Genomic DNA, 18990 nt, shown 5'->3' with positions numbered 1-18990 from the left:
TGATAATCTTATCAGAAAGCCTGCAATAATGAAAATGGCTATATGAGTTAAACTATATCCAACACGTACTTGACACCAAGAGAGGTCATTGTAGGAACTTACATAGATATCTATAGAAAACCACACGAAAGTGATGGAAGTCAAAGTTGGTTGATCAGACTGAAATTCAGAGTCTTCCAAGGATTGCTGAAAAGACTAAATTGGAGTCCTATTCTGAATAGAGCAATAAGAAAACTGTATGTCTCACAAACTATAAAGGGCTTGGAAAAAGATTTTATAGTCTATCAATTGTTACAGAGCAAGTGTTAATGTCAGAATGAGCTGCTGGGCCACACTTAAGGCCAGGTTAAAAGACAGGAAACAATCGGTAGGAATAAATCAGTTTTCACAGCAGAGAGAGGTAAATAGCAGTGTCCCCAAAGGATCTGTATCGGGACCAGTGCTGTTCAATATAATCATAAATGATCTGGAAAAAGGGGGGGAAAGTGAGGTGGCAAAGTTTGCAAGGATACAAAATTATTCAAGATACTTAAGTTCAAAACTGACTGAAGAGTTACAAAGAGATCTTATAAACTGGGTGACTGGGCAATCAAATGACAGATGAAATTCAATGGTGATAAATGTAAAATAATGCACACTGGAAAACATAATCCCAACTATACATTCAAAATGATGGGGTCTAAATTAGCTGTTACCACTCAAGAAAGATCTTAAGAATCTCTGTGGTTAGTTCTTTGAAAACATCTGCTCAATGTGAAGCGGCAGTCAAAAAGCTAACATTAGGAACCCTTAGGAAAGGGATAGATAAGATAGAAAAAATCATAATGCCACTATATAAATTCATGGTATACCCACACATTGAATACTGTGTGCAGTTCTGGTTCCCCCCCTCTCATAAAAGATATATTAGAATTGGGAAAAAGTACGAGAAGGGCAACAAAAGTGACTAAAGGTATAGAACAGCTTTCATATGAGAAGAGATTAAAATGACTGGGACTGGTCAGCTTAGAAAAGAGATGACTGAGGGGGATACAATAAAGGTCTATAAAATCATGAATGGTCTGGAGAAAAGGTGTTATTTACTTTTTCATGTAACACAAGAACCAGGGGTCACCCAATGAAATTAACAAACAGCAGGTTTAAAACAAACATAAGAAAGTACTTCTTCCCACGACGCAGTCGACCTGTGAAACTCGTTGCCAGGGGAGGTTGTGAAGGCCAAAAGTATAACTGGGTTCAAAAAAAGGATCAGATAAGTTCATGCAGGATAGGGTCATCAATGGCTATTAGCCAAGATGGTCAGGGATGCAGTCCCATGCTCTGGGTGTCTAAGCCTCTGACTGCCAGAAGCTGTGACTGAATGACCGAGGATGGATCACTCAATTGCTCTGTTCTGTTCATCCCCTCTAAAGCATCTGGCATTGCCACTGTTGGAAGACAGGATACTGGGTATAACTCAGTATGGTCATTCTTATGTTTTAAGTTAGTATTATGCCACATAAATCACTGAGATTGGAATCAACTGCACAATATTGATCTCATTTCAAACCATCTCACAATTAAATTTTTGGATCTCACAGGAAAGAGGCACCAGCTGTGAACTTTGATCTTGATCCTAATTCTACTCCACCAAATTCCCAAAGTTCAGTGCACTGTTTAAACCCATCAAGTCCCTATGTTTGTACTTTTTATCTGAACTAGACAGCTTGGCAAATAATAAAAAATTCTTAAATGGCTCTCATAACTCCAGACTATTTACTTGAGCCAGAAGGAAATGCAATAGTGTCCACAGTTACAGCTATGGTTCTTCTATATGCCCCTGCTCAGAAATTCCCCGAGACAAACTTAAAACTAAAGTCATTCTGGATCCAACAAGGAATCCACTCAAATTATTCATATTTACATTATAGCCTCTGGATTATTAAGAACAACATCTTAAAAAGAGGACTCTGGTTACTGCAGACTGAGGTCCAATTTAAGGTACCTTTACATTATTATGTTTCATTAGAGCCATTCTCCCTTGGAAGGAAGATATCCAATTCCAAGAGTGGACTACTGTGCACAAGAGGTTTACTTAGTCTCACTTCATAGATCCAAGCCAGCTGAAGCATGACAAATGACTGCCACACTGAATTCGGTACATACCAGTAACTTGGAAGCATTCCAACTGCAGGGATTTACAGTTATGGCAATCAAGTTTCATAAAAAACAAACTCTCAAAATGTTTTGGGAAAAGCACAGAGAAGCAGCCCTTGAACATGCATTGCTTATACACTGCATTGGAGTGGTCTAATGCATTTTGAGTCTTACACAGCATTCCAGAAGATACTAGATTCTTCAACACTATTTGTGCAGACGTTTCTATGCAAAAGTAAATGATCTCCTTGATAGAAAGGGACACTTCATTTATACTACTCACACTCTGATACCGAAATGTAAATTCAATCAATTTTATGGGTGAAGTTAATTTGTATACTATATTCAGGGCCCCACACAATTCCATAATTCTGCAACTGCAGAACTTGTTCCTTGCTACACTATCTTAGCTTTCATTTAAAAAAAATATTCTTCTAGCCTTTATGGTTATGAAAATAAACAAGGTTGTAAAATGTAAACCAATGAAGTGGTGCCCACCAGTGTCTGCAGAGAGCCTGGAATAAGTGCTCTGAGAGATTTAAACTGTCCCACTCATCCGAGTCAAAGCCTGGGCGATTCTGGCATTCTTCTGAATACCAATCCTAAACTCATGGAGGATAGGCCCATCAATGGCTATTAGCCAAGATGGTTAGGGACACAGGCCTATGCTCTGGGTTGTCCTTAAACTTCTGACTGCTAGAAGATGGGACTGGACGATGAGATGCATCACTTGATAAATTGCCGTTCTGTTCACTCCCTCTGAAACATCTGGCACTGGCCATTGTCAGAAAACAGGATACTTGGCTATATGGACCATTGATCTGACCCAGTATGGCCATTCTTATATCTTTGCCATGCTGGGACCAATCTAAGGCTGCCTTTCATGCTTCAGCTTTCCCCTCAAGGGGGAGTTAATTGTATTATAATGAATGCTTCTTGACCCATTTGCTCCCTGGAACAGTGCAAGAAGCCAGAATTGGCGTCCAACTCATAGGTAAGGAACTGGGCCACGTGGGCTGGCAACAAACTTCCCTTTACCTCATGCAGACTGGGGGTGAAGAGGAGGTTCTGAGCCTAATATTCTGGACATCATCATAGTAACAAAACCCCAGGGAGTGAGGTCACCATGAGAACATATAAAAAAACCCACGATCAAAAAATCATTGATAAATTATATGTCAAAGAATTTTCAAATGTGAGCCATAGCAGTGCATGTTTTAATAGAGCTGGAAATTAACTTATTTTATTTCCAAGATGTAGCCTTAATGTTACTGCCCACTTTAGGGGTTCTTGTCAGAGTTTGGGAGCTCATGCTGTAGGCTCCTGGATTATATCGCATGGCAGCCTTACACCATTAATATACAATGTTTGCATTGCACAGAAAATGTTACAACTAGTCATTTGCATATAAATGCACAGAATGACAGAAATGCCATCTCCCTGGCAATATTGTCTTGTTCCCAACAGCACATTCTTCACTGCTTTGTCCTGTCCAGTTTCAAACAACTCAGGAAGTAGAGCTTCCATCATTCCCCATAGACTATTTCAGTTCAATTGATTTGTCAGGCTTTTTCCTCTCTTGTATTCTGCTTTTATTTTTCTTTCCTCAATTTAATCCTATAACTCCTAGTTTATGCCCTCACTTTTATTTTATTTATTTATTTTTTTAAGATGAAACATTGTATCCCTAGTTATCATACAGTGTAGAACTTTGCCCAGGTTGCCACTCCACTTTTCAAAGTCCATCTTGTAACATTCATATGTTCTAGCTATATGAATATATATACATATATATGTATGTGGGGGATGTGTGACTAGCATTTTCTGAATTTAGAAATCAAGCCTTACTACTACTGTTAAAGGATCCAGCAGCATGATCATATTTTGCTGAACCCAGTGTAGTACCAATCCCACGTGTACAGCTATGGGATGTACAGTCACTAAAGGCACCAAGAATTTCCAGGACATGAGTCATTGGTAAGTCTTAAGGAAAAAGTTTATATGCTTTTCACATAGAACTAATCATAACTACCTATGAAATCTGCTTGTGGGTAGTGGCTTATATGGCCTCCTCCCAACAGCACTAGCCCCTCCCTACCCAAATTCTGTAATACACGACAGGGTCCTGCAGCTGAGGACTGTTGGATATGGTGGGATGAATTTTTTTTCCAGCCTTTTTGTGGGCCACATACCCCAAAACGTTGAGATCCACTACCCTACTGTTCTTTGGCAACAGCAAAACAGTCTTGAAGACAGAGGGCATTATGAAATTTGCCCAAGGAAGTCATACAGTCTGATGGTAAATTAATACTTGTAAATGGAATGCTACTGGAAGTGTCAGATTGACAACCCTGTAAACTGAAGATTTCTGCTCATCTACAGAACAGTGGAACAATGGTAGCAGTAATGAAAGGTTCCATACACAGTGTCCTAGCAACCTGACTCAGTCCTGACCAGGAATATCACATTTAGGGGCAAGAGGGGAATCAAGTTTTTATAGCCCACACAATAACCTTGGTTTCAATGCTGAGCATGAAGTCCTGTGCACAAGGAATCAGACAGATTCTTTTTTTCAAAGGCAAAAGGATAGACATCAGATACTAAATATTTTAGTCTACTCTGACGTGGAATAAGTCAATCTTTGGCAGAGGTGAAAGGCTGTGTATCATTACCACTAATGCCATGGAAAACTCAAGAGGGAACAGAGTTCGCAGTAGATTTGAAAAAGCACCTAAAAACTTGAATGCCTTTTTGAACCATTCTGGGTGGAAATTCCATGAGAACAGGCTCTCGAGCTTACTCGCGCTTCCTGTTTTCAGGCAAGCTAGGAATATGAAGTTTGAGAGATGTCAACACTTCTGGTACTAGTTCTGACTGGAAACTGTAGCAGAGAGGCATGTGAAAATGAATAATGAAAAAATATTCAAGAACCTTTAAAAAGATTTGGTTCTAGAAACAAGCAAAGATTCCAGAAGGGAATTTTTCCCACATTAGTTCTCCCATCAATACCTACTAATCCCAAGTCACCTGTTCCCCATTTAAAATGCTGTAATCAAAAAGCCTGTAAATGACAATACAATTCTCATATCCACTGTATCTGGTTTACATAGATTGAGGGTGTGTCTACAGTTAAAACTCTACAGCTGCTATAGCGCTTCAGCGTAGGCAGACAGGAAGGATTCTTCCAGTGTAGGTAATTTACCTCCCTGACGGACAAATTCTTCCATCAACCTAATACTGTCTACACAAGGATTTAGGTCATCTTAACTACGCTGCTCCAGGGTGTAGATTTTTCACACCCCTGAACAACATATTTAAACCAACTTAATTTTCTAGTGTTGATCAGGCCTGAATGTTGCCCCTTTTATACTAATTAAGCCATGGCCATTGGGTGTGTTGGAATGTATTAACATGCACACTTGAGAAGTGTAGTGTAAACAAGGCACATTGCCTTTAACGTAAGAGTTAAAAACCTAGGAAGGAACCTAGGCTCTACCCCACTCATCTTAGACTACGTTCGAGACAGCCTTGTCTACGTTACACTTTTCAAATACTTTTCTGAGTCTGTTTCCCACTGTATTCTATCACACTGTTAAACCCTAGTTTAGACAAGGCCAAAGTGGTAACAGACTTACTTTTCCTCCTTCTGTTAACATAGGGAGCACTGAAGTCCAATTCTATTCTCTCCCCTCTTTTCTGTATATATCTGTTTCATGTTTGTAATTTTGGCTTAGCTCATGGTTTCTCAGATATCCTGATCAGCTTACTACTCACTCTCTTTATTTCAATGTGAAGAACCCCTAAACTCAAATACTATTTGAAAATTCAATTTACTCTTGGTTATAAATGGCCAAGTGACAAAAGTGTTATATTTGTTCAATAGTGTATCAATGACTCTTGAAGGATTCTCATAACTGACTTTAAGCTAAAATTACTAGTGAAGAGGTAGTCCCCATTTATGATATTCAAACCTAAAGCCATAATGAAGAGCCTGATAATTTCACAAGTGAAACTGGTTACTTGGCGAAAATCTTAGCAAGGCTTCAATTGTTCCTTCTTCTCTTCTTTTAGTCCAGTGCTTCCCAAGTTCATGAAAGTAGAGCCCTACTTCAGAAAAATGAAACCAATTCCCACTTCACCCTCGTCCAACTCCACCATATGTTGCTAAAGGCCTATTCAATTTATATACCTGCAACACCCCCACTAGTCCTTCAGACACCTCCAGGAAGTACACCCCCCCCACTCAAGAATGGCTGGTGTAGATCTTCAATATAGGGTGGTACTTCAAGGAGCAGTAAAATATTTAACATGTTGAAATGTAAAGTTTCATCATTTGCAGGAGAGTTAACATCCATTGAAATGAATGGAGCCATCTGCAACTCAGATAGTGTTTCAGGGTTGTTTTTCAGACTCATGCAGACATCATTGCCTCAGTTACACTTCCTTCATGTCTTTGAAATCATACCAGCTAGAATTTACTTGTTCACAGGCAGCTAAAGTCTCAAAGTTTGGTTATCCTAAAACATGGCTGTCCCAATTTTCAGGATCTGGTTTCAATCTCTCAATGAAATCAGATATTCCTGTTATGATTGTCTAAAGACTCTGGTTTTGGACAATTTTTGTTAGGATTTCACCTTTTTAATTTTAGTGCATTCTTACTTCATTTTCATGTTTTGTCTTGGCCTTGCTTTAATATAAATTAAAATGTCACTGCCATCAGTCAAAACAGATTACATAATTTCAAATTCAAGGAAAGAGTCTAATATCTAAATAATATGGATAATGACCAGCTGGTTTGAAATGCACGCAGATTAGCACTAGTCTAGTCCTCCACTAGCATTGTCTATTATTGAGCAGTCACTGGGTATGTCAACACTGCAATTAGATACCTATGGCTGGCTCATGGGCCTCTGCCTAAGAGGTTGTTTAATTGCGGTGTAGACATTCAGGCTTGGGTTGCAGTCCAATAGTCGGAGCTCTGGGCCCCTCACACCTTGCAGGGTCCTAGAACCCAGGCTCCAGCTCGAGTCTGAATGTCTACACTTCAATTAAACAGCCCCTTAGCCCACGCCTCATAAGCCAGAGTCAACTAGCATGAGCCAACCACAGGCGTGTAATTGCAGTTTAGACATACCCACTGTGACTATAATTGTTTTGTTCCCGATCATTACCCAACCCGCTAAGCCAACAGACAATAGCTTTTCAGGGATGAGCAGTTTCTACACTTGGGCCATTCATTTAGATCTATAGCAAGCCCTAGCTTATGATTTGCACATATAGCAGACTTGCTTTGACTAAGCTCGTTGTCAAAAACCTTCATTTTATTAGTGCAGCACTACAAGACAACAGTATTTTACTCTACAGTAATAGATCCTGAGATCAGAGTGGCCTGGTGGTTAAAAGCTCAGATGTGCATGCAGATGAATTTTGATGGTACAGTAGATTCTGCTTATTAGCAACTCTTTGGTGGACAGATAATGGCAACTTTTTTGCTGACAGTTGCCAATAAGCAAAAGACAAGTTTGTCAGGTTGCAGCCAGGGACGGAGGTGCTGGGATGTGCCCATACTGGCCCAAGGTAGGCTATGGGCAGGGAGGGGACTGCTGCCCAGATACTGGGGCTTTCCACAGGGTGCAGGGGTGCTGAAGGAATGCAGGGCTGTAAAGTACCTCTCCCTATGCTCTCCAGGTTGCATCCTGCCCTGACACCAGGAACCCAGGCTCTGCACATCCCAGTATCCCTGCTCCCCGTGGAAAGCTGCAGGTTTGCAGGGCTGCAGCCAGGAAAGGCAGTGATAGGATGTGTTGAGCCCTGGCCCTAGGCCCGGAAAGCACAGGGAGAGGTAACGTGCCTCTGCAGCGCTTCCTTCCTTGTCTGCAGCCCCACAAACCTGCCACTGGCTGGTGCTTGGTCCAGCCCCCCAGCTCTGCCCAGACTTTCCAAAAAGCAAGTTAGTAGCCAGTATGCCTGTTGCCAATACCCAGACCAATTAACATTACAGTCAATTGGACAGTATCTGTTCCATGCAAAATGTTCTTATTAACCAAACGTTATATGGGTTATTAAGCAGAATCCCCTGTGTTGTGATTTTAGATGCAACCTTTGAAGTAGGATGCTTTCTTTATTCCCCTCTATATCTGCAGTTTGCACATTGCCATAATGGACCCATTCTTTTTAGTAACTAGGAGTGAGTAAAAGCATTGAAACCACATGAATGGTAATTGGTGTAACCTAGAGAATCTAGCATCCATATGATCAAGGGCAGCTTTAAGCATATAGATGTGATTTTTCTGCAGCTAAGTGAACAAAGACCCAGAGATGTTTAGCCCTTATTTGTACTACAGTAGCACCACTGTATTAGGCATGTAGTAAGGGACAGTCCCTTCCCTAAAGAGTTTCCTTACATAGACAAAACAGACAAAGTATTAATTTCATTTCACAGATGGGGAACTCAGTCTCCAAGAGATTTAGTCACCCTATCATAGGGAAAAAAGGGAAGAGCAGAAAAACAAGTGGACAAACACATTTGAAGGTTCCAGGCCAAGCCTTTTTTGAGATAAGATATTCCAAAAATTACAGTTTTCCAATCGCTTTATACAAAAGAAACTTCATATTAAACTTTCTCAATTTCACATTTTTTGGCAGGAAATCACAAAGTTTCAGGCAGAAAGAACTTTAAGGAAGTTAATGAATGGTTGGTGCTGGTTAAATAATGGGTTTTAATGGAAAAATGTAGCTCGGTTTCTACCTTTGCTCCATGATTTGTACTATATCAGTTTCTTGCACTACTTGCATATTCTTCTTAGTCCTTCAACTGTTGTATTTTTCATGTGATATGGGAAAACTGAATTGTTACTGGAAATTAAATGAACTGACGCTAATGAAAAGTTTAAGATTTTCTCACAAAGAAGTAGTTGTATTTAAGGGCTCAGAGTTAGTAATATGAAAAATATCCTCCCTCCCCTTCTAAAAATCAACCCCCTTTTCCCCTTAATCTTCGACCACTCCTGTCTTATCTATATTCAAAGAGTATTTTCCCTTTATCCCAAAAATAACTCAGCCCCATTTGTCTCAACTACTGCTCAATCCCCTTCTTCAGCTTTGTCTCTGAACTCCTTGAGCAAACCCAGAATGAGGCCGCTCTTCAAATTCCTCTCTCTAGTCAATTTTGTAGTCTGGCTTTCACCCAACTAATTCATTCTTCTGAAATCACTCTTGCTAAAGTTACTAATGACTTCCATCTGGTCAAATCTAACAGCTTTTTCTATGTCCTGATTATTCTGGAACCATCTACTGCCTTTAACAAAGGCTACTGGCTCTCTCTCTATAGTTCTGAGGAAATATGTCATGCACTCATGTTTCCTACTACTCTAGCATTTCTTTCCAAAGGCTCTAGCCTCCTTTCCTCTTATGCTCTCAGTGCTGAGTGTTCTATCTTTTCCCTCTGCAGTCTAGGTGATTTCATCAACTCCCATGAGTTCAAATATCACTGTGATGCTGGTAACAAATCTACTTTTCCATCACAACTGTTCTCCTTTTGTGCAGTCCTGACCTATACATGCATCTCCAAAACTTCCTCATGGAGGGGATTACTGCCACTTTAAGTTCAATGTCTGTATCAGATATTCTTTCCTCTCCCTGTTCTCTATTAACCAGCAACCTTACAATCACCCAAGTTCATAATCTTGACTTTTCCCCAATCACATTCAGACTCATGACAAATATCATTGGTAGTACTTCATTTCCAGTGTCTTTTCCTGCTTTTCGGCCATATTAATCCTCCTCTGACAATTTCCTGCCTTGCCCATTGCAATGTCCTCCCTTCCCAAATGCAGCTCTTCCTTTGTTTACACACAAATCAAGTCTCTATTTCCTACCCACCCTTTCTGAAATATCTGCTTTAACTTCCCCTCTTTCCATTTGGAACAGTATCTTCACTTCATTTACAAAGCACTTCAAGAACTCTACTCCTACCATCCCCCTCTTAACACATTCTCTCTACCCACAATTCCCCAAGTCATGTTTTTCATGCCATCCTTTGTGCTCGGAACAGCCTCAAATAAATGTATGCCAAACAGACCATCATCTTTTTAATAAACTTAAAAAAAAAACTCCACCATTTTAATGAAACATTCCAGTTGATCATATATTCTGTGTTTGTTCTGCATTTTCCATATTCATGGATTTATACTGTAAGTGTTCCAGGGCAGGAACTCATGGGATGGTACACCTGTTGCATAATGGAGTATGCTGTATAAACAGCATGAGTACGTTTTTAGTGACTTCTTACACGAGGTCTATCAGCAGCACCCAGTCTGCCAAAGATTTGTAGTGATGCCAATAACGACAATCAGCTGTGGGATTAACCTTAGCAATAGCATCAGTGATAAATGCTATTAAGCCCTAACTGTGGTATGTGTGGAGATTCTGGCCACATACTTTTGTCCTGCACTGTGCTAAAAATGATTAAGACTTTAGAGTAGTTTAAGTTATACTGGTGTTCTCTTATGACTGCCCAGTCGTAGTTTCAGCCTAAAGTAATTAGTGAGGTTGTCTCACTAATAGTCATCTACATACTCGAACCCTATGCAGGTTGATCTTATTTTCAAAGTGAAAAACTGACACTATGCAGGGGAAAATGGACACGGGGAAGAATTTTGGTGGGGGACAAGAAGTTAGTGGGAAGTTCCCTTCTTCTTTCTTCCCCCACTCAAAATGATACTTTATAGTAAAGGGCATGATGGGAGATAACAGAATTTAACCTTGTGTTCCCTTTGCTGTTCTCTTCTAGTCACAATCTTTCCCTGTCCAATCTCTCCCCCGCCCCCAACACACCTACCACTTCATTTACTCTTCTCACACAACTCTGCCAACAGAACCCAGGCCCCTCCTGTCTCAGAATCAAGTTAGCCCTACAAAGGCTTGTGTTCCCTACTCTAACTACCCCCTTCTCTGCTTACAGCCCATATGCTGTAAGGATTCCAAGGGGAGCACGTGGCTGCAGACAGCTGAATACCCTGCAGGTACCTGTATTTTCTGCTGAATTCCTCCCCCCCGCTCTCTACTGGAAGTTTTTTGCAGGAACAGGGGTCCCCCCAGTAGTGGCAGATACTGCACCCTGCAGTACTGCCACCATAGTACCTAGCTGTGGTCTTATCTATGGGTCTTTGTTCCATTAGGCCCTAACAAACAGTTTCCTATCACTGCATCTAGTTAGAGTAATACTAGCTAGCCTCAAAATAAGGGGAAATATCCCCAATATAAAATGTTTAATTCATTAGACTGATATGTTCACCATCTTGGAGTTATTTCTTTGCTTTTGGTGTTCACTGAGAAAGAAAAATCAAGCTAAGTTTGGGGGAGTGAAGTTTAATATTTATAAAGGTAAAGGTGCAAAAGTTATATTTCTTGTACAGTAGAAAATATTTGGCTTATTACTGGTATTATAGTAGCAACCAGAAAGGATCATAGAGACCCAATGGACTAAACACTAATGGAAGGTGTCAGTACAACAAAGGAAATGCCCCACCATGTGTCAAAGCCAGGGCAAAACAGTGGGCAGATACGTTATTTTAACAGCAATTACTGCTTATTCCCATGCCTTTTCTCCATCAGGATGCCCCTCATATCTGTATTCTTCCAGTATACAGGAACATCAATTATTTGGAATAACTTTCAAGAAGGTAAAATGCAAATCAGCTATTGTTTTTGCTATTATGCATATTTTTGTTTGTTTTTTATTGTTTGAAATATCTGGTCCTCATTTCCCTCTCAGGAACCAAACAGGGAGGGAGAGGAAGTCATGATCTCCTGAGTTCCACCCCTTCAAGTCACTAAAATAAGATGCCACTTAGTGACTGTGGAGGACTTCATAATACAATCACCCCTCTCCTTTCTTGCACTCTGACTACCAGGGGAAGAATTAATGTTGAAACTTAAGTTATCATTACTTTCAAAATTAAGCACCATACTGAGATGAATGGGGCAGTTCATGTTTTGGAGCTCCCTCACACTGCCTATAGATCAGTAAGTTACTGACTTTGCTTATATAAAGTGTGACTGGAGGCCTGCCTCTCACTGGCCAGGAAAGGTTTAGAGAGCCCTTGGAGAAGCTGCATGAGTAGCCGCCAATAGGAAGGGGCTGTGTGGCAGCCAATCAGGGCCCAGGAGGCCAGTATAAAAGGGAGCTACAGAGCAGACCAAGGACAATGCCTCCCAGGAGCTGGAAGGGGAAGAACTGTCAGCACCCTGGAAGAGCAGTGGTTGGCTACTGGGACAAAGCAGAGCCAAAGGCCCTGAAGCAAGGGTGGAGAAAGTACTGAGGCTGCAGGGAAGTGGCCCAGGGAAATCTACAGAGGAGTGGTTCAGGAAACACAGCGGAAGGCTGCCACACACCAGGACCCAGAGTAGAGGGTGAGTCTGGGTTCCCCTCCGCACCCCCGATTGCCATAGGACTGGTGGCAGGACTGCAATGGCCACAGTGGAAAGTGGCTAAAACGGGCTGCAGAATCTTCCGGAAAGGAGGTAGAAAGGGGGAGAGAGCATGGATTGTGACTGGACTGGAGAGCCAAGTCATGGGAAGGAGGATACAGTGGAGACAGGACTAAGCGCGAGACACCGCAGAGAGGGGGCATCTGCCTGCCTGAGAGCAGATTCCCCAGATAACCAACAGGAGGCGCCAAGGTTACACAAAGGTTAAATTAATTTAAGTGGGTTTCCGCATTTCAATAAAATCAATTGAGTTAAACAGATGCACTTTTCTAGTAATGACAATTTTCACTCTTGCTGCAGTTTGAAGTGGTCTTCACAGACATAAGGACTACAGACAAATTATTCCAAAAAGAAAACTGATCTTAGAGCAAAAAATAACAGGTGCCTTAATAAAATAGTAAAATAAAAGTCTCCAAAAAACATCCTCTCTGTTAGGGGAATGAAAGTTTGTGATACCACTTGTCTCTTTCCCTACCTAAGGCTATGTCTACACTAGAGACCTTAGAGCCACACAGCTGCAGTGGTACAGCTTTGTCGCTGTAAGGTCCCGTGTTGCTGACATGAGAGAGCTCTCCCGCTGGCATAACTGAACCACAACCAGTGAGCTTAGGTACCTATGTTGGTGGAAAAGCGTCTCCCGCCGACATAGATGCACCAGTGTGGACAGTGCTGTCAGTAAAACTTACGTTTGTCGGGGGAGGGGAGGAGGTGTGTGTTCCACATGCTGGCTGAAAAAACTGCTAGTATAGACAAAACTTAAGAATCAGCATGCCCTTCTGCCTCAGTTGTGAGTAAAGAGAATTACTCCTCAGTTTATAGACTTGTGTGACATTCAAATCTGCCAGAGATCATGCCAATGTTCTCCAGCAAATAGAAGGAAGTTAGGAACAAATTTCAGATATTAAAAAAATAAGAGGACATTGCTACAGTATATTATATAAAGGAGCGTCAAAAAGGTAAATTTTTAGGCATATGCTCTAAGTCTTTTTATTTAAATATAATACCAGTCAATGTGGCCAGTTTCCCTAAAATATTTTTTATATACAAACTGATTATGACCTGGGACAAAACAGAATAAAAAGCCACTGTGTTTAGGGAAAGACATGTTGACTTTTTAAAAAAAATAAAATTGTGTTAATTTTTAAGAACAAACTTAACATCTAGGACGGGACTTTCACAAGTGCTCAGCATTGACCTACCCACTCCCACAGAAGTAAATAGATTTGATCCTTCTCTTAATGGAAACAGATTTAGGCCAATGGTGAACCTCTCTGAAAATCCCCCATGGTCTATTTTTCATGACTTACCCTTTTACATTTTGGATTACTGTGTTTTAATAACACAAATATTAAATAGCCTTTCATTTTTGTTTGATTTACTTTTGAGTTCTCATCCACCTGCTCAGTGTTGCAATATTTAGATTAAATATAAACATAGCCCTGCAGTGTGTACAAAGAACATTCCATTCTGTTTTTACAAAAATATATTAACATCTTTACTAATCTTGTTAAAGCTTGTATGAAGTAAGGCTAAATTTTGGACTAAATTAGACCTGAAAGTGTCCTTTTAACCAATGCCAGAAACAGGAAATTAAGGCTGATATTACATCAACTTAAGACAAAAGCACTCAAAAAGCCTAATCTGCCACTGACTTGAGAAAGTGTCAACAGTTCAGGTCACCCCTCCACCACCTGGCTTTACTTTTGAATCAGAAATCATAATACTTACCCAACCTCAGTAAAACATTAAGATCCTCAAATTAAAAGCTTAAATAAATGTAAGTATTATAAGCAAGGTTCCACTTACTCCATGGCAGACTGAACCTAAATTCTGCTGGAATGGCAGTCTGGAAATTCTAGACCATCTTTATTCATATTTAAAAATGGAGATTTTATTGAATTAATTATGAAAATAAACTAAATAGCTCCCTTTAAAAAAAATTAATGCTGTCCTGTCACGACATTCAGCTTTCATCGTATGGCAGATTTTTTAACTGCCAGTGCATAACACTGTAGTAATTGTCAGCAGAGGGCACAGTTGTGGCTTTTGCCTACCATGAATGTACGGAGGGCAACATACTGATATTGTGAGATACGATAGCTGGATGTTTCTGTTAAAATCAGAGAAACAATGAAGACAGTTAGGGTGTCATTTTTACATTTCAGATTTAAGCCTCCCACTGAAATGAATATGGGTACTTTGCACTCTTCATATGTATTGTTTCAAAGCAGGGACTGCTGTTTTAGTTACAGTAGTCACAATTAAGGTTTCTTCATAGCCACAAGAGCAAAAAACTTAAAATAAAAGTGTAAGATTCTGGAGCAAATTTCAGCAACCCTCAGAACAGTCCTGATTAAAAGTTAAAAGATCAGGTAGCAGATACAATAGCAATGAGAGCCATACAAGTACCTGAAAACCTAGACAAACTATGAATTCATGACTTCTGAAAAAAACAAACCCGTAACTGTTCAAACTTTCACACAGTTAGCCAAAGTTTTTTGTTGGTCTGTTTTCTGTTAAGTAGTATAGACTTAGAATTGAAGAAGATTAGGGCTGGAAGGAATCTCAGGAGGTCATCTAGTCCAACCCACTGCTCAAAGCAGGACCAACCCCACCTAAATCATAGACTCAGATTGTACTTTCAGTTTCCACCCAAACCTGTCTCCAATGTTGATTGAATACTGGGTTTTTACTGATGTGGAAAACAACTGAATCATGAAGTTTTCAAGTCACCATTTATACAGATTCAACAGTGATAAGGCAAAGCATGAAAAGCAAGAATATTTTGATATGGCAAGTTTCCTGTATTCACTGTGCTATGTGACAGACCCTACACACCTCCCATTGTACAGACCACAGAGAAATTGTACTTTTCATCCCGTCTTCATTGTACAGTTTTGTGCTGCACAACCTTGAAGTCAGCCAAGAGAACACTCATTAAATCCTATTTGCAGAGCTGTAGTAACAGTGAACTAAGATACAAATGATGAAGTGAGGAAAGGCTACAGTTGTTCATAGGTAATAAGAAATGGGAAAAATACATTTGCTAAGGGGGGAAACATAAAACCACCTTCTCACTTTAAAGGAGATATTCAACCAGAAGGTTATAAAAATTGAGTTGATGCAAGTCAGTCTTCTTAAGAGGAAGTATTCTTTTACTGGGCTTTAAAGCTTATTTTAGTACCTTTGGGAAACAACTGGGAACTACATTTACACTTAAAGGACCATTTCATATACAAGATGAGGACATGCCACAGTTTGAAAATGGAGAAAACAAGCAAATATAAGTTCTGATCTACGATCTTATTAGGTCTTTAAAGGCAGCTATCTTGTTTCATTTCTCTGCACCATGCAAAAAAAAACAAAACAAAACAAAAAACCACTAAACAAAAAAACCAAACATAAAAAAAAACACACAACATTGTGTCCCCCCCGGGACTGTGCCCATAACAAAAAAAATGGAGGGTCACCACATACAGGAACTTGCAGACAACTTTGCCAGTGTAGAAATGAAGGGGGTAGGCTAAACCATCCATTTTGACACACATGAACCATATGTTGAAAATCTGGAGCAGTGAGAAAGAAATGCATTAGAACAAAGGAGAGGCAAGCTTATTAAACTGCTATTACAAGACCATTTGACATTCAGAATCAAAATGATGAAAGACCTGAGCCAAGAACATCCAGATCCAGGGGGCGGGAAGTGTTCCCCAACAAAAGGAAATTCCAGGTCCTCTTCTATTTGGAAACAAAATAAACCCTGGAGACCTACTGAGTCAGCAAAATCATCTCTATGGAAAGGAGCTACAGCACACTAACCAGAGCAGACACCAGGAAGGAACAGTGCAGGAGAAGAGCTACAAACATCAATTAAGGAGAGAATCTTAGCAACTGATAAAGATTTTTCATTTTGAGGGAAGCCAAATCTTTAAAGGGAAATAACTTGAAAACTATGACAATTTTGTGACTACGTACAACTGAAAGACCTTGTAACTAGAAATAATTAGAAAAAAAGTTTTCGAGTTTTACTTTGTGCATATGACAGCATTTAGCATAGTCACCTTCCCTGTTTTCCTGATGGCTAGTTGTACTTTCTTTTCATGCACTAGTATGACAACATCAAGCTTGTACTGCTCTGTGCTGTGCATATGAGCTCCCCTTCACTACCCTTCAAAGGCCTGCAAACATTTTCCAACAGCAGCTAAACAACTCAAGAGGCAGCAGGCAGGAGGCTTGTAAGGGAGGGAAAAAAGGGTGGTATTGCTCTCAGACTTACACACTTTCCCTTCTGAAAGCCCTCCCCAATAAACAAGCAGGAGAGCAGAAAACCAATTTTTAAAATCATGTACATATTATCTAAAGGGTGAACGAATACTTTAGAAAGTCAATTTAAAAAAATCTCAGTTTGACAGAATCCTTTCAGTTTAAATATAATTGTTTCCCAGACGTTAGTCCAGCTACTCAACCTCATTAAAAAGAATGAACAGGAATCAAGCAATCTTACTGAAGAGGAAATACAAACTGCAGACTTCTACCTGCACTAGATTCCAAATATTGTATAAAAGAGTGAGGTCCTTTGATTCTGGCATCGACATGTGATACAGTCATTTAAGAGGTTAGAGAGGAAACTCCAGCACAGAAGCTAAAACCAAAGGAATCAGAGTTGATATGAAATTAATAAGTGTCTTTATTATGGTAACTGAGATGAACTCATCCTTTTGTTAACAATTCCATTCCCTATTCTACAAAAAAAATCCCGGAGAAATAGAACAGCTATTGGACAAGATTTATTTTTTTCACAAGTTCTTAGGAGTTTTGCAGGTGAGCTCTAAACTGCAGTCAAAACCACACAAAACTCTTGGCCTATTTGTGGTATTCTCTCAAAAGCTAGGTGTTCAGTGTAATCTGGCATAACAGTGCAATCCTTGTTGGTTTACCTATGTTTCTCCCTGCTCCAAACAAACTGAGGATTGACATTTTTTGTGTGTAAACTTACTATGAAAAAGATACTTTTGCTGTTATTTTGCTGTGAAGGGCATAAACTTCAATTTTCTAAACCAACAGAACCCAGATCTTTAATTTTTAGACTTTTAAAACGTGACAATATGCCTTTTTTAATAAAATCTTCGCTTTCCCAAAATATGATTTCTGTTGTGCAAAGAAACATTCTTTCTTGGAGTATTAAAAGCAGCAGCTTTTTTATTTTGCAAAATGTTTATTAAATGAGACCACTTTAAAAACAGAAAATCCTTAGACTTAATATCATGGCGGACACCTGCTAATAACAATTCTTTCATGTCAATTATAAGCCCCTTTTTAAGTAAGGTGCTTAATTATATTTTTATTCACACTATTGAAGTTTACTAATAAGCCAAAGATTCATATTTTCTCATGAACTGCCTTTTCTTTTTTAAACACAAATTTTTCTGAGTAATAATTTTACAAGTTGAAGGGACAAGAGTTATTTAGACCTAGTGTGGACTAATAACTTCTGGTTTTAAGTTTCAAATTAGCCAAGGTAACTGACAAGCAGCACCTACTTTCAATAACTAAAGTTCTAGACTGCCCCATCTAACAACTCTCTACTATTGCTGGCTACCTGATACCTGTAAAATCAGATATTTTTCTGTATGAAGTTAACACTGGATAAATGGTATGCTAAATTTTCACGTCCTTGATTTTAACAGTTTAGGCCAGTTTATCTAACCTTAAAAAGCATTGCTATGGCAAGTCGGTGTATGACTGATGTTTTCAACTAATTTTAGCCCAATGCATACTTTACACTGGCTTTAAGAAATTGTAATATATCTAACTATTTATTATAAAAGTGTACAACTACAGTGTTTATACAAAATATACCTCAAAACTCTCTAGGCAAATAGGATTTCCTAATATTTATGGAGAAATCCACAGATTTACTTAAAAGTATATATTTGCTGACCCATTACACTAAAGGACAATGAGCATACTAGCTGCTTGGCAAGATGCAGAAAAGAAAACTCAAACCCTTCATTAGAAAGTTCCTTTTCCAGATACAACACGTTTGTTTACATAAATTTTTGAAAACAATTAAAGCATTTACAAATGCACAACTTATGAAACAGCTTTAAAAATCCTTTAGACCATACAGAAAATTAAAAATAATCAGAAAATGAAAGATTTCCAACACAAACCTGCAACTCGTTAGAAAGTCTGAAGGAACATGTGTACAAGCATGTTTCACAGCAAAAGGATATCTAGAATATTTTGAAAGGCATACCAAAAAATCCCATACCCAATACCAAGAGTAGCAAGATGCACAGCACTATATTAAATCTTGAACATACAAGTAGTCAAATTCCAGATACCAGTAGTTTAATTACA

The 18990-nt window shown here is 39.4% G+C and overlaps 1 protein-coding gene across 1 annotated transcript in view; it reads right to left on the bottom strand.

Moving 5' to 3' along the window:
• CPNE1 (copine 1) overlaps positions 1–18990 on the bottom strand; it is a 71167-nt gene that overhangs the window by 47415 nt on the left and 4762 nt on the right. The window lies entirely within an intron of this gene.

This window comes from Emydura macquarii, unplaced genomic scaffold (assembly GCF_026122565.2).
Source record: "Emydura macquarii macquarii isolate MOO-44397 ecotype Brisbane River unplaced genomic scaffold, CSIRO-AGI_Emac_v2 contig_1170, whole genome shotgun sequence".
Taxonomy (NCBI): domain Eukaryota; kingdom Metazoa; phylum Chordata; order Testudines; family Chelidae; genus Emydura; species Emydura macquarii.
This window is presented reverse-complemented; position numbering and strand designations above follow the sequence as displayed.